Source organism: Rosa rugosa, chromosome 2 (genome assembly GCF_958449725.1).
Source record: "Rosa rugosa chromosome 2, drRosRugo1.1, whole genome shotgun sequence".
Taxonomy (NCBI): Eukaryota; Viridiplantae; Streptophyta; class Magnoliopsida; order Rosales; family Rosaceae; genus Rosa; species Rosa rugosa.
Genome location: NC_084821.1, coordinates 159,881 through 171,953, shown reverse-complemented (window position 1 = coordinate 171,953; position 12,073 = coordinate 159,881).

The following is a 12,073-nucleotide window of genomic DNA, read 5'->3' as shown; positions in this document are numbered from 1 at the left end:
AGCAATTACTGAAGCCAACTGATACAAACACACATATAGTAATAACAAGACAAGACTGAACAAATTAACACACTCTGCAAAACATATGCAAATTAACACACTCTGCAAAATAGATGCAAATTAACACACTTTGCAGAAAAGATATAAGACAAAGGCAAAACAAATTTCATATACAATTTTCATCTCATATACAAGGCAAAACAGATGCAATTCGAACCAAGCTTAAAGAAAGTCGAACCTAGAAATCGAACCAAGCAACTGACCAAGCTTGAAGAATCTGAAATCGAAAAGTCGAAAGCCGAAATCGAACCTAGAAATCTTCATAAGCCTTGAGGACGTCTATGCTTTGCTGCTTCACCTGCTTGAGTTCGAGGCGATTGAAGATTGAAAATTGAATACCCAGAAGCGATTGTTCTTGAATTATGATCACATGAATCATCCATCACTCTTTACAATACTTTCATCATCTTCATAAAACAAACAAATAAAACCAAACTACACTAACAATCACAGAAACTGACCCAAAATCACACCACAACAACAAATTGAATGCTTATTTCACTCACAGAAATACAAAAAACAACTAAAAGGTTCAAAATTCATCGGGAATTTTACTTACAGAAGCTGAATTGTAGCTGAAAAACCCAAGCTTTATGAAGATTTGGAGCAGAATCGGATGAATTAGAGCAATGAAACGCCCCTATTTTCGAGAAATCGAAGAAATTGGGAACCAAAGCCGAACCAAATGTAAAATTGATGGAGAAATTGACCTCCGAATGTAAAATTGATTTGAAAACTGAAATCTTCGATGGCCACGAGGACCCCAACCAAAACACCGGAATCTCTATCCTCAACTGCAAGGTCACCTCAGACCTCCTTCCGGTCAAATCCACATTCAGACCACTGTTCTTTCCGATCTTGAACCTCTCCTCAAACCTCTTCTTGGTCTCCTTCAAGGCGGTGACTTTCTTTTCCTTGCTGGTGAGCACGTCCGGGTGACAACCTCGAGATCGATGTCGAGTGTGTAGAGCGTGGCAGAGGATCCTAAAGGAGGAACACGACCCTTGCGACCTCCGTAGGGACCCTGAAGGAGGATCACGACCTTGTTTGGCTTCAAAAATTTGACCACGGCGACAACGCTCCTCCCTCTCTCTAAGCTCAGAAAGCTCCCTTGGATTCGGTGTGAGGAAGAACATGTTGCAGCAAGAAGAAAAATAGAGTAGAATAAAAAAAAATTAAAAAGTTAAAAGGGGAGGGCTATTCTTGACATTTTACCATCCACTGTGCTTACGTACGTGGCGCTGAGTTGGCATTTAAATTTATGCCACGTCAGCCAATTAACTAAGCAATTGGACGGAGTGTACCAATCAGACGGAAATTATGACCTCAGGGACTTTTTGGATGAAATTAAAATGTCAGGGTCTGAAACGATGTTGGAGGCAGAGTACAGGGACTAAACAAAATTTAATCCTTTAATTATTTTCCTTTTCTTGAGATCTAGGTTTGTAAAAGTTGAAATCTGGGTTCGTAAAAATTGATCATTGAGTTGTATTTGGATTTCGATAGTCTATGCTTTTCTATATCGGTGATGCTGGTATTGCTCGCTTTATTTTTGTTTGGTTGGCTGTAATTTATGGCTAGAGCCAAGAATGTGGTCTAGGCAGATGCTCGCTCGAGAGCACGATCAATTTTTTTTTTTAATTAAAAAAAAAAAAAACTAGCTTAAATCTCGTAATGGGCCCGGGCCCGAACTGAACTTGTTCGGTTTCGGTACCGTCGGTATCAACTTTGAAAAATCAAGATCCCGTACCAAGATATATTTTCGGTATCGGGCTCGGTATTAGCACAAAATCGGCCCGTGCCTAGCCCTACAAGCAGCTAAGATTTACAAAGACAGAACTGGGCACAATTCTTGTCTACAATCTGTGCATGCCCTCCCGTCCTGACCCTTTCACTTTGGGCTTCCTCTCTCGTGTCCTCATCTTCACACTTAATTATGCAATTCCAATATTCTTGTCCAAAAACAAGGATTGTCAAGTCGATTTGATTAAATTTGGGATCCTGGGAAATCAAGTGCTTAAGGAGGTGATGATGGCATGGTTCTCGTTGCATTCCTGGTCGTTAGCTTGGGCTAAGGGTGGTGACACTTTCGAAGTTGAGAGGAGGCCTGCCACAAGCGGCCGATGGCCCGTCGATACATTTGACTGGGGGCACCGGAGGCGGGAGTACGTCTGTCGGCGGTTCAAGGACAAGAGAGAGGGCGTGGAGCTCTAACTGAGACATGGTGCTTATGTCTATATGGGTGAAAGAGTCTATAGGCCAAGAGCTGACTTCAAGATTATTGAAATCAAACAATACTTTGACATTGTTCGTCATATCCGAGCTTTGGAATTTGAGATTTTAGTTTCAAGTTTTGAACAAAATCTTTAGCCGGAATTTGGAATCTTTAGTGGAAAAGATGATTCAAATGAAGAAAAAGTAAGAAAGAATAACCAAGAAGCAAGGAGAAGGTGATGATCAAAATTCTTCTTTTGCATTCCAGTAAAAAAAAAAACTTTCTTTTGCTTTTTTTTTATCATATGAAGAAGAACTAAGGATAACAAAAAATAAAGGGTAAATTGGTCATCTAATGATCAATATATGAAATATCTTTCCTAAAAGAAGGGTATTCGACTCGTGCCTAAAGCATGAAATATCACATTTTCATTCTGCTTTTTCAGTAAGCGAATGGTCTCCAGGAGAGAGGAAAGCGGAACTTTAGATGGCAGTGGGTTTGGGTGAGGCAGCAAAGTCATCATAGTAGTTGCTAGCCCCGTGAAGTTTTGATCATTGATAATAAATGTGTTTGGCTCTAGTTTTTCTTGAGCTAGTCAACAGTCTCTTTTCTTGCGTGGGCGTGCCAGCACCGTTCGGGTGAGGTCGTCGGAGGTGTCCCTTGACCTGACTTCTTTCAAGCGATTGTGGACGAGGATAGCACCAACCTCGTCGTGGGATTCTTTGTGCCTCGTGGCGAGGACTTTTGCTGAGCTTCTTCAAAATCACAATCGATACTCGACGTCGTAGATCGAGCAAAGCGAAAATCACTGGCAAGTGGGGAGAACTTGCTAAAGCGTGACTTTAGTTTGGCTGGTTTGCGAGGGCGTTACCCTTGCTTGGCTGGTTCCGTAACCGTTGTGGTCGCGGTACTACAGTCGGCTCCCGAAGAGACTAGGACCGAAGCACGTTGACAGAAGGTTTGGTAGCACTGACAGTCGGCTCCTGAGGATTCTGGGACTGGAGTGTGGTCACCGGCAAGAGAAGGAGAGGGGTTGCTCTGGAGAGGCTTGGATAATCTTAGAGATTGTTGTTGATGAATTGTGTGTCTTGTTACTTGTTGTAGCCTCTATATATAGGCTATCAAGCCATAGTGGTTGGTCTTTAAACAAATCATAGTGGGGCACTAATAAATGAGATAGTGGAGCACTAAATGGGATAGTGGAGCACTAAGTGAGATAGTGGAGCACTAATGGAATTGAAAATGGTGAGTTTTTGGAGTAGTTTTGAGTCACTTTCTGTTCCTTTATTCCTTCAGTTATATCTCCACCAAGAATTCATAATGGGCATTCGACTTCTTCATATCAAATGATCCACCATGAGTGTAGATTACTCTGGTAAAATTTCAGAGCTTAATTCCATGTGGTTGGGCCTAAAACGCTGCTGGACTCCTTACGGGTCCGGTTTCCAGTTTTGTCTTTCAGAAAATTGGACTAATTGTTTGAAGGTTTTCCACTCCAAACTAGCTCTTGCACTATTCATAAGAAATGATCCTTGGGATGTCTAGAATGAATCTGGAAAGTTTTAGCTCATTTGGATTTTGTTTGGTTAGTCTGTCGCCCCTCCTTCCTTGTTTAGCTCGGTTTCTCCTAGCCGAAGTAGGAAAATGTGCTAAAGTTGACTTTTCATTTCCATGCTTCCATCATTTCCTTTTCTTTCCGTAATTCTGCAGGTAGGCTTTATCTAGCCTCTAAATAATATATTTCGAACTTGTCGACAATATATAGCTTGAGCCACTGACATTGGCTCAATTTCTTCAAGACACGTCTTGTCAGGCCAAAATGCTCATTTTAGGTTCAAACAAAATGATCGTACTAAATTAGGATAGAGTAGTCAGATCGCTAAAACAGTTTCATCATAGTGTTGAACCCACAATCCGGTTAGACCGGAAACCACTTTAACAATTGTTACTTAATACAAATTGAAACATGCACAATAAGAGGATCCGCGAAGCCGCCGCTGCACTACTGCACGAAACCTAGGATTTTGGTATTGCTTAGAGTTTTCGGGAGCGTTTTGGATGCAAGTCGAAAGTACCATTTGAAAGGGGAATTTTGTTTTCTTATTTTGTTAAAAAATTGTCTCAACTAGTGAGGTTTTTGAAATCATTTCGGATAAACTTTAAAGTCTTATTTGGTTCGCAGAAATGAAAGTAATTCCTTTGTCTTTCCCATAGAATGGAAAATTAAGATTCTCATGAACTTTTCTAGCACGTTTACTTACTTGGAATTAGAATAGAAATGAATGGAATGATTACAGTGTATGAGAATTCCTGCGTTTACTAACATATATAGGTATGTGATTCCAATGTATGAGATTCCTGCGTTCATTAACATATATAGATATTGAAATGGGTGTGCGTCCCACCTCATTATCATGAATCAGTTCTTGAATAACCCTTAATTTGATAACCAATGGGGGTATGGGTTTAGAAATGATTCCCACACCGATTATTTTCTTCTCTCATTCCAGTTTTCTTCGATTCGTGACTTCTTTCATTCCAGTTGTCTCTAATTCATGGCTTTTTCCATTCCAAGTAAGTAAATGTATCATTCATTTCTATGTTTGGCAACATTGGGAAAGTTGTTCCAGTTTTTATATTCCCCAATTCTCTCTATTTCAAGACCAAAACAAACACAAATCAATTTCAATTTTCATCGTTGTATCAATCATCAGATTATAAGAAAACAAGAACACAAAAACCCACAGAGAGTTGAGAAAATTTTGAATACAATTTGCCCAGAATGTTAATAAAAGCATCATACTGCAACCATTTCCTATCCCTACTACAAGCAGCTAGGGTTGGGCATATAAAACCAAAGTACCGAACCTGACCCGAGCCCGTAGCAAAATAACTAAAACGGGCCGGTATTAAAAATATAAAAAACTACTGTTAGGCCTGGCCCGTATCTAACCGAACAAACGGGACGGGCCTCAGTTGTCATATTTTAAGTACCGTTTGGGCCAGGCCCATACCGACTCATATATATTTACATAATCATCATCTTCGGGCTAGTTTGTGATTGCTGTGACTTTTAAAAAAAAATTGTTGCTGTTGTGTTGTGAGAATAATCAGTTGTGAATTAAAACAGTTTCGTGTTTGGTAAATAATATTTTTAAAAGTGTTGTCAGTACTAAAACAACTGCAAAGTGTGTTTTGATCCACAGCAGCTTCTAAAAGCAACATCTAGGTTGCTTCTAAAATCTACTGCCAGTGACCTATAACTTTAAATTAAAGCTGCTTTTTATTTATTTACCAAACACAATAAAATCTAAAATTTTGAACAAAAGCTTTTTTTTTTTAAAGCGAAGCAATCCCAAACGGGGCATTCGTGCGCCTCCCAAAAGGCTCCCACTTTCTTTTCTTTCTCTCTCTCTCTCCCCCCCCCCCCCTTCTCCCTCCGTGTTCATCCCCTCTCTGGCTCTCTCTCCCTCACCCTTTATCCCACTTTCTTATCTCTCTCTCTCTCTCTCCCTCACCCTTTATTCAGCCTTTCTTTTTCAAATAGTCTCTGCACTCTAGACATCACCACCACACCACTGGATCTCCAGCATCCTCGGCCCACCACCATCTTCAGTCGACCTTAGTGGCACCACAATCATCGCACCACCCACAAGGAGCGCCTCTTAGATCTGTACCCATTGATTTTAATTATCTTTTTTAAGATCTGGGTTTTGTCAATTTGTGCATGTTCTATGAAAGAAATGGTATCTGTAGGGTAATTTAATTATGGATTAAATTATGTTTAGTCCCTGTACTATGACCATTTTTTCGTTTCAGTCCCTGACATTCTCAATTAATCTGAAAAGTCCCTAACGTTACAATTTTCGTCTGATTGGTACACTCCGTCAATTCGGGCCGTTAACTTGCTGATGTGGCACTCCAAGCCACACCACCTCAGCAGTTTGCATGCCACTTGACCTGTAAATTGTCCAATATATCCCCCATGCATTTTTCCCCATTCTTCACCAAAAAATAACTCCAAAGTGATTCAATTTTTCACTCCAAACCCCCAACTGCAGTCTAGCATACCAAAACAGATGCTTGAATGCAACTATGATTTCATCATTTCAAAGCAATTACTGAAGCCAACTGATACAAACACACATATAGTAATAACAAGACAAGACTGAACAAATTAACACACTCTGCAAAACATATGCAAATTAACACACTCTGCAAAATAGATGCAAATTAACACACTTTGCAGAAAAGATATAAGACAAAGGCAAAACAAATTTCATATACAATTTTCATCTCATATACAAGGCAAAACAGATGCAATTCGAACCAAGCTTAAAGAAAGTCGAACCTAGAAATCGAACCAAGCAACTGACCAAGCTTGAAGAATCTGAAATCGAAAAGTCGAAAGCCGAAATCGAACCTAGAAATCTTCATAAGCCTTGAGGACGTCTATGCTTTGCTGCTTCACCTGCTTGAGTTCGAGGCGATTGAAGATTGAAAATTGAATACCCAGAAGCGATTGTTCTTGAATTATGATCACATGAATCATCCATCACTCTTTACAATACTTTCATCATCTTCATAAAACAAACAAATAAAACCAAACTACACTAACAATCACAGAAACTGACCCAAAATCACACCACAACAACAAATTGAATGCTTATTTCACTCACAGAAATACAAAAAACAACTAAAAGGTTCAAAATTCATCGGGAATTTTACTTACAGAAGCTGAATTGTAGCTGAAAAACCCAAGCTTTATGAAGATTTGGAGCAGAATCGGATGAATTAGAGCAATGAAACGCCCCTATTTTCGAGAAATCGAAGAAATTGGGAACCAAAGCCGAACCAAATGTAAAATTGATGGAGAAATTGACCTCCGAATGTAAAATTGATTTGAAAACTGAAATCTTCGATGGCCACGAGGACCCCAACCAAAACACCGGAATCTCTATCCTCAACTGCAAGGTCACCTCAGACCTCCTTCCGGTCAAATCCACATTCAGACCACTGTTCTTTCCGATCTTGAACCTCTCCTCAAACCTCTTCTTGGTCTCCTTCAAGGCGGTGACTTTCTTTTCCTTGCTGGTGAGCACGTCCGGGTGACAACCTCGAGATCGATGTCGAGTGTGTAGAGCGTGGCAGAGGATCCTAAAGGAGGAACACGACCCTTGCGACCTCCGTAGGGACCCTGAAGGAGGATCACGACCTTGTTTGGCTTCAAAAATTTGACCACGGCGACAACGCTCCTCCCTCTCTCTAAGCTCAGAAAGCTCCCTTGGATTCGGTGTGAGGAAGAACATGTTGCAGCAAGAAGAAAAATAGAGTAGAATAAAAAAAAATTAAAAAGTTAAAAGGGGAGGGCTATTCTTGACATTTTACCATCCACTGTGCTTACGTACGTGGCGCTGAGTTGGCATTTAAATTTATGCCACGTCAGCCAATTAACTAAGCAATTGGACGGAGTGTACCAATCAGACGGAAATTATGACCTCAGGGACTTTTTGGATGAAATTAAAATGTCAGGGTCTGAAACGATGTTGGAGGCAGAGTACAGGGACTAAACAAAATTTAATCCTTTAATTATTTTCCTTTTCTTGAGATCTAGGTTTGTAAAAGTTGAAATCTGGGTTCGTAAAAATTGATCATTGAGTTGTATTTGGATTTCGATAGTCTATGCTTTTCTATATCGGTGATGCTGGTATTGCTCGCTTTATTTTTGTTTGGTTGGCTGTAATTTATGGCTAGAGCCAAGAATGTGGTCTAGGCAGATGCTCGCTCGAGAGCACGATCAATTTTTTTTTTTAATTAAAAAAAAAAAAAACTAGCTTAAATCTCGTAATGGGCCCGGGCCCGAACTGAACTTGTTCGGTTTCGGTACCGTCGGTATCAACTTTGAAAAATCAAGATCCCGTACCAAGATATATTTTCGGTATCGGGCTCGGTATTAGCACAAAATCGGCCCGTGCCTAGCCCTACAAGCAGCTAAGATTTACAAAGACAGAACTGGGCACAATTCTTGTCTACAATCTGTGCATGCCCTCCCGTCCTGACCCTTTCACTTTGGGCTTCCTCTCTCGTGTCCTCATCTTCACACTTAATTATGCAATTCCAATATTCTTGTCCAAAAACAAGGATTGTCAAGTCGATTTGATTAAATTTGGGATCCTGGGAAATCAAGTGCTTAAGGAGGTGATGATGGCATGGTTCTCGTTGCATTCCTGGTCGTTAGCTTGGGCTAAGGGTGGTGACACTTTCGAAGTTGAGAGGAGGCCTGCCACAAGCGGCCGATGGCCCGTCGATACATTTGACTGGGGGCACCGGAGGCGGGAGTACGTCTGTCGGCGGTTCAAGGACAAGAGAGAGGGCGTGGAGCTCTAACTGAGACATGGTGCTTATGTCTATATGGGTGAAAGAGTCTATAGGCCAAGAGCTGACTTCAAGATTATTGAAATCAAACAATACTTTGACATTGTTCGTCATATCCGAGCTTTGGAATTTGAGATTTTAGTTTCAAGTTTTGAACAAAATCTTTAGCCGGAATTTGGAATCTTTAGTGGAAAAGATGATTCAAATGAAGAAAAAGTAAGAAAGAATAACCAAGAAGCAAGGAGAAGGTGATGATCAAAATTCTTCTTTTGCATTCCAGTAAAAAAAAAAACTTTCTTTTGCTTTTTTTTTATCATATGAAGAAGAACTAAGGATAACAAAAAATAAAGGGTAAATTGGTCATCTAATGATCAATATATGAAATATCTTTCCTAAAAGAAGGGTATTCGACTCGTGCCTAAAGCATGAAATATCACATTTTCATTCTGCTTTTTCAGTAAGCGAATGGTCTCCAGGAGAGAGGAAAGCGGAACTTTAGATGGCAGTGGGTTTGGGTGAGGCAGCAAAGTCATCATAGTAGTTGCTAGCCCCGTGAAGTTTTGATCATTGATAATAAATGTGTTTGGCTCTAGTTTTTCTTGAGCTAGTCAACAGTCTCTTTTCTTGCGTGGGCGTGCCAGCACCGTTCGGGTGAGGTCGTCGGAGGTGTCCCTTGACCTGACTTCTTTCAAGCGATTGTGGACGAGGATAGCACCAACCTCGTCGTGGGATTCTTTGTGCCTCGTGGCGAGGACTTTTGCTGAGCTTCTTCAAAATCACAATCGATACTCGACGTCGTAGATCGAGCAAAGCGAAAATCACTGGCAAGTGGGGAGAACTTGCTAAAGCGTGACTTTAGTTTGGCTGGTTTGCGAGGGCGTTACCCTTGCTTGGCTGGTTCCGTAACCGTTGTGGTCGCGGTACTACAGTCGGCTCCCGAAGAGACTAGGACCGAAGCACGTTGACAGAAGGTTTGGTAGCACTGACAGTCGGCTCCTGAGGATTCTGGGACTGGAGTGTGGTCACCGGCAAGAGAAGGAGAGGGGTTGCTCTGGAGAGGCTTGGATAATCTTAGAGATTGTTGTTGATGAATTGTGTGTCTTGTTACTTGTTGTAGCCTCTATATATAGACTATCAAGCCATAGTGGTTGGTCTTTAAACAAATCATAGTGGGGCACTAATAAATGAGATAGTGGAGCACTAAATGGGATAGTGGAGCACTAAGTGAGATAGTGGAGCACTAATGGAATTGAAAATGGTGAGTTTTTGGAGTAGTTTTGAGTCACTTTCTGTTCCTTTATTCCTTCAGTTATATCTCCACCAAGAATTCATAATGGGCATTCGACTTCTTCATATCAAATGATCCACCATGAGTGTAGATTACTCTGGTAAAATTTCAGAGCTTAATTCCATGTGGTTGGGCCTAAAACGCTGCTGGACTCCTTACGGGTCCGGTTTCCAGTTTTGTCTTTCAGAAAATTGGACTAATTGTTTGAAGGTTTTCCACTCCAAACTAGCTCTTGCACTATTCATAAGAAATGATCCTTGGGATGTCTAGAATGAATCTGGAAAGTTTTAGCTCATTTGGATTTTGTTTGGTTAGTCTGTCGCCCCTCCTTCCTTGTTTAGCTCGGTTTCTCCTAGCCGAAGTAGGAAAATGTGCTAAAGTTGACTTTTCATTTCCATGCTTCCATCATTTCCTTTTCTTTCCGTAATTCTGCAGGTAGGCTTTATCTAGCCTCTAAATAATATATTTCGAACTTGTCGACAATATATAGCTTGAGCCACTGACATTGGCTCAATTTCTTCAAGACACGTCTTGTCAGGCCAAAATGCTCATTTTAGGTTCAAACAAAATGATCGTACTAAATTAGGATAGAGTAGTCAGATCGCTAAAACAGTTTCATCATAGTGTTGAACCCACAATCCGGTTAGACCGGAAACCACTTTAACAATTGTTACTTAATACAAATTGAAACATGCACAATAAGAGGATCCGCGAAGCCGCCGCTGCACTACTGCACGAAACCTAGGATTTTGGTATTGCTTAGAGTTTTCGGGAGCGTTTTGGATGCAAGTCGAAAGTACCATTTGAAAGGGGAATTTTGTTTTCTTATTTTGTTAAAAAATTGTCTCAACTAGTGAGGTTTTTGAAATCATTTCGGATAAACTTTAAAGTCTTATTTGGTTCGCAGAAATGAAAGTAATTCCTTTGTCTTTCCCATAGAATGGAAAATTAAGATTCTCATGAACTTTTCTAGCACGTTTACTTACTTGGAATTAGAATAGAAATGAATGGAATGATTACAGTGTATGAGAATTCCTGCGTTTACTAACATATATAGGTATGTGATTCCAATGTATGAGATTCCTGCGTTCATTAACATATATAGATATTGAAATGGGTGTGCGTCCCACCTCATTATCATGAATCAGTTCTTGAATAACCCTTAATTTGATAACCAATGGGGGTATGGGTTTAGAAATGATTCCCACACCGATTATTTTCTTCTCTCATTCCAGTTTTCTTCGATTCGTGACTTCTTTCATTCCAGTTGTCTCTAATTCATGGCTTTTTCCATTCCAAGTAAGTAAATGTATCATTCATTTCTATGTTTGGCAACATTGGGAAAGTTGTTCCAGTTTTTATATTCCCCAATTCTCTCTATTTCAAGACCAAAACAAACACAAATCAATTTCAATTTTCATCGTTGTATCAATCATCAGATTATAAGAAAACAAGAACACAAAAACCCACAGAGAGTTGAGAAAATTTTGAATACAATTTGCCCAGAATGTTAATAAAAGCATCATACTGCAACCATTTCCTATCCCTACTACAAGCAGCTAGGGTTGGGCATATAAAACCAAAGTACCGAACCTGACCCGAGCCCGTAGCAAAATAACTAAAACGGGCCGGTATTAAAAATATAAAAAACTACTGTTAGGCCTGGCCCGTATCTAACCGAACAAACGGGACGGGCCTCAGTTGTCATATTTTAAGTACCGTTTGGGCCAGGCCCATACCGACTCATATATATTTACATAATCATCATCTTCGGGCTAGTTTGTGATTGCTGTGACTTTTAAAAAAAAATTGTTGCTGTTGTGTTGTGAGAATAATCAGTTGTGAATTAAAACAGTTTCGTGTTTGGTAAATAATATTTTTAAAAGTGTTGTCAGTACTAAAACAACTGCAAAGTGTGTTTTGATCCACAGCAGCTTCTAAAAGCAACATCTAGGTTGCTTCTAAAATCTACTGCCAGTGACCTATAACTTTAAATTAAAGCTGCTTTTTATTTATTTACCAAACACAATAAAATCTAAAATTTTGAACAAAAGCTTTTTTTTTTTAAAGCGAAGCAATCCCAAACGGGGCATTCGTGCGCCTCCCAAAAGGCTCCCACTTTCTTTTCTTTCTCT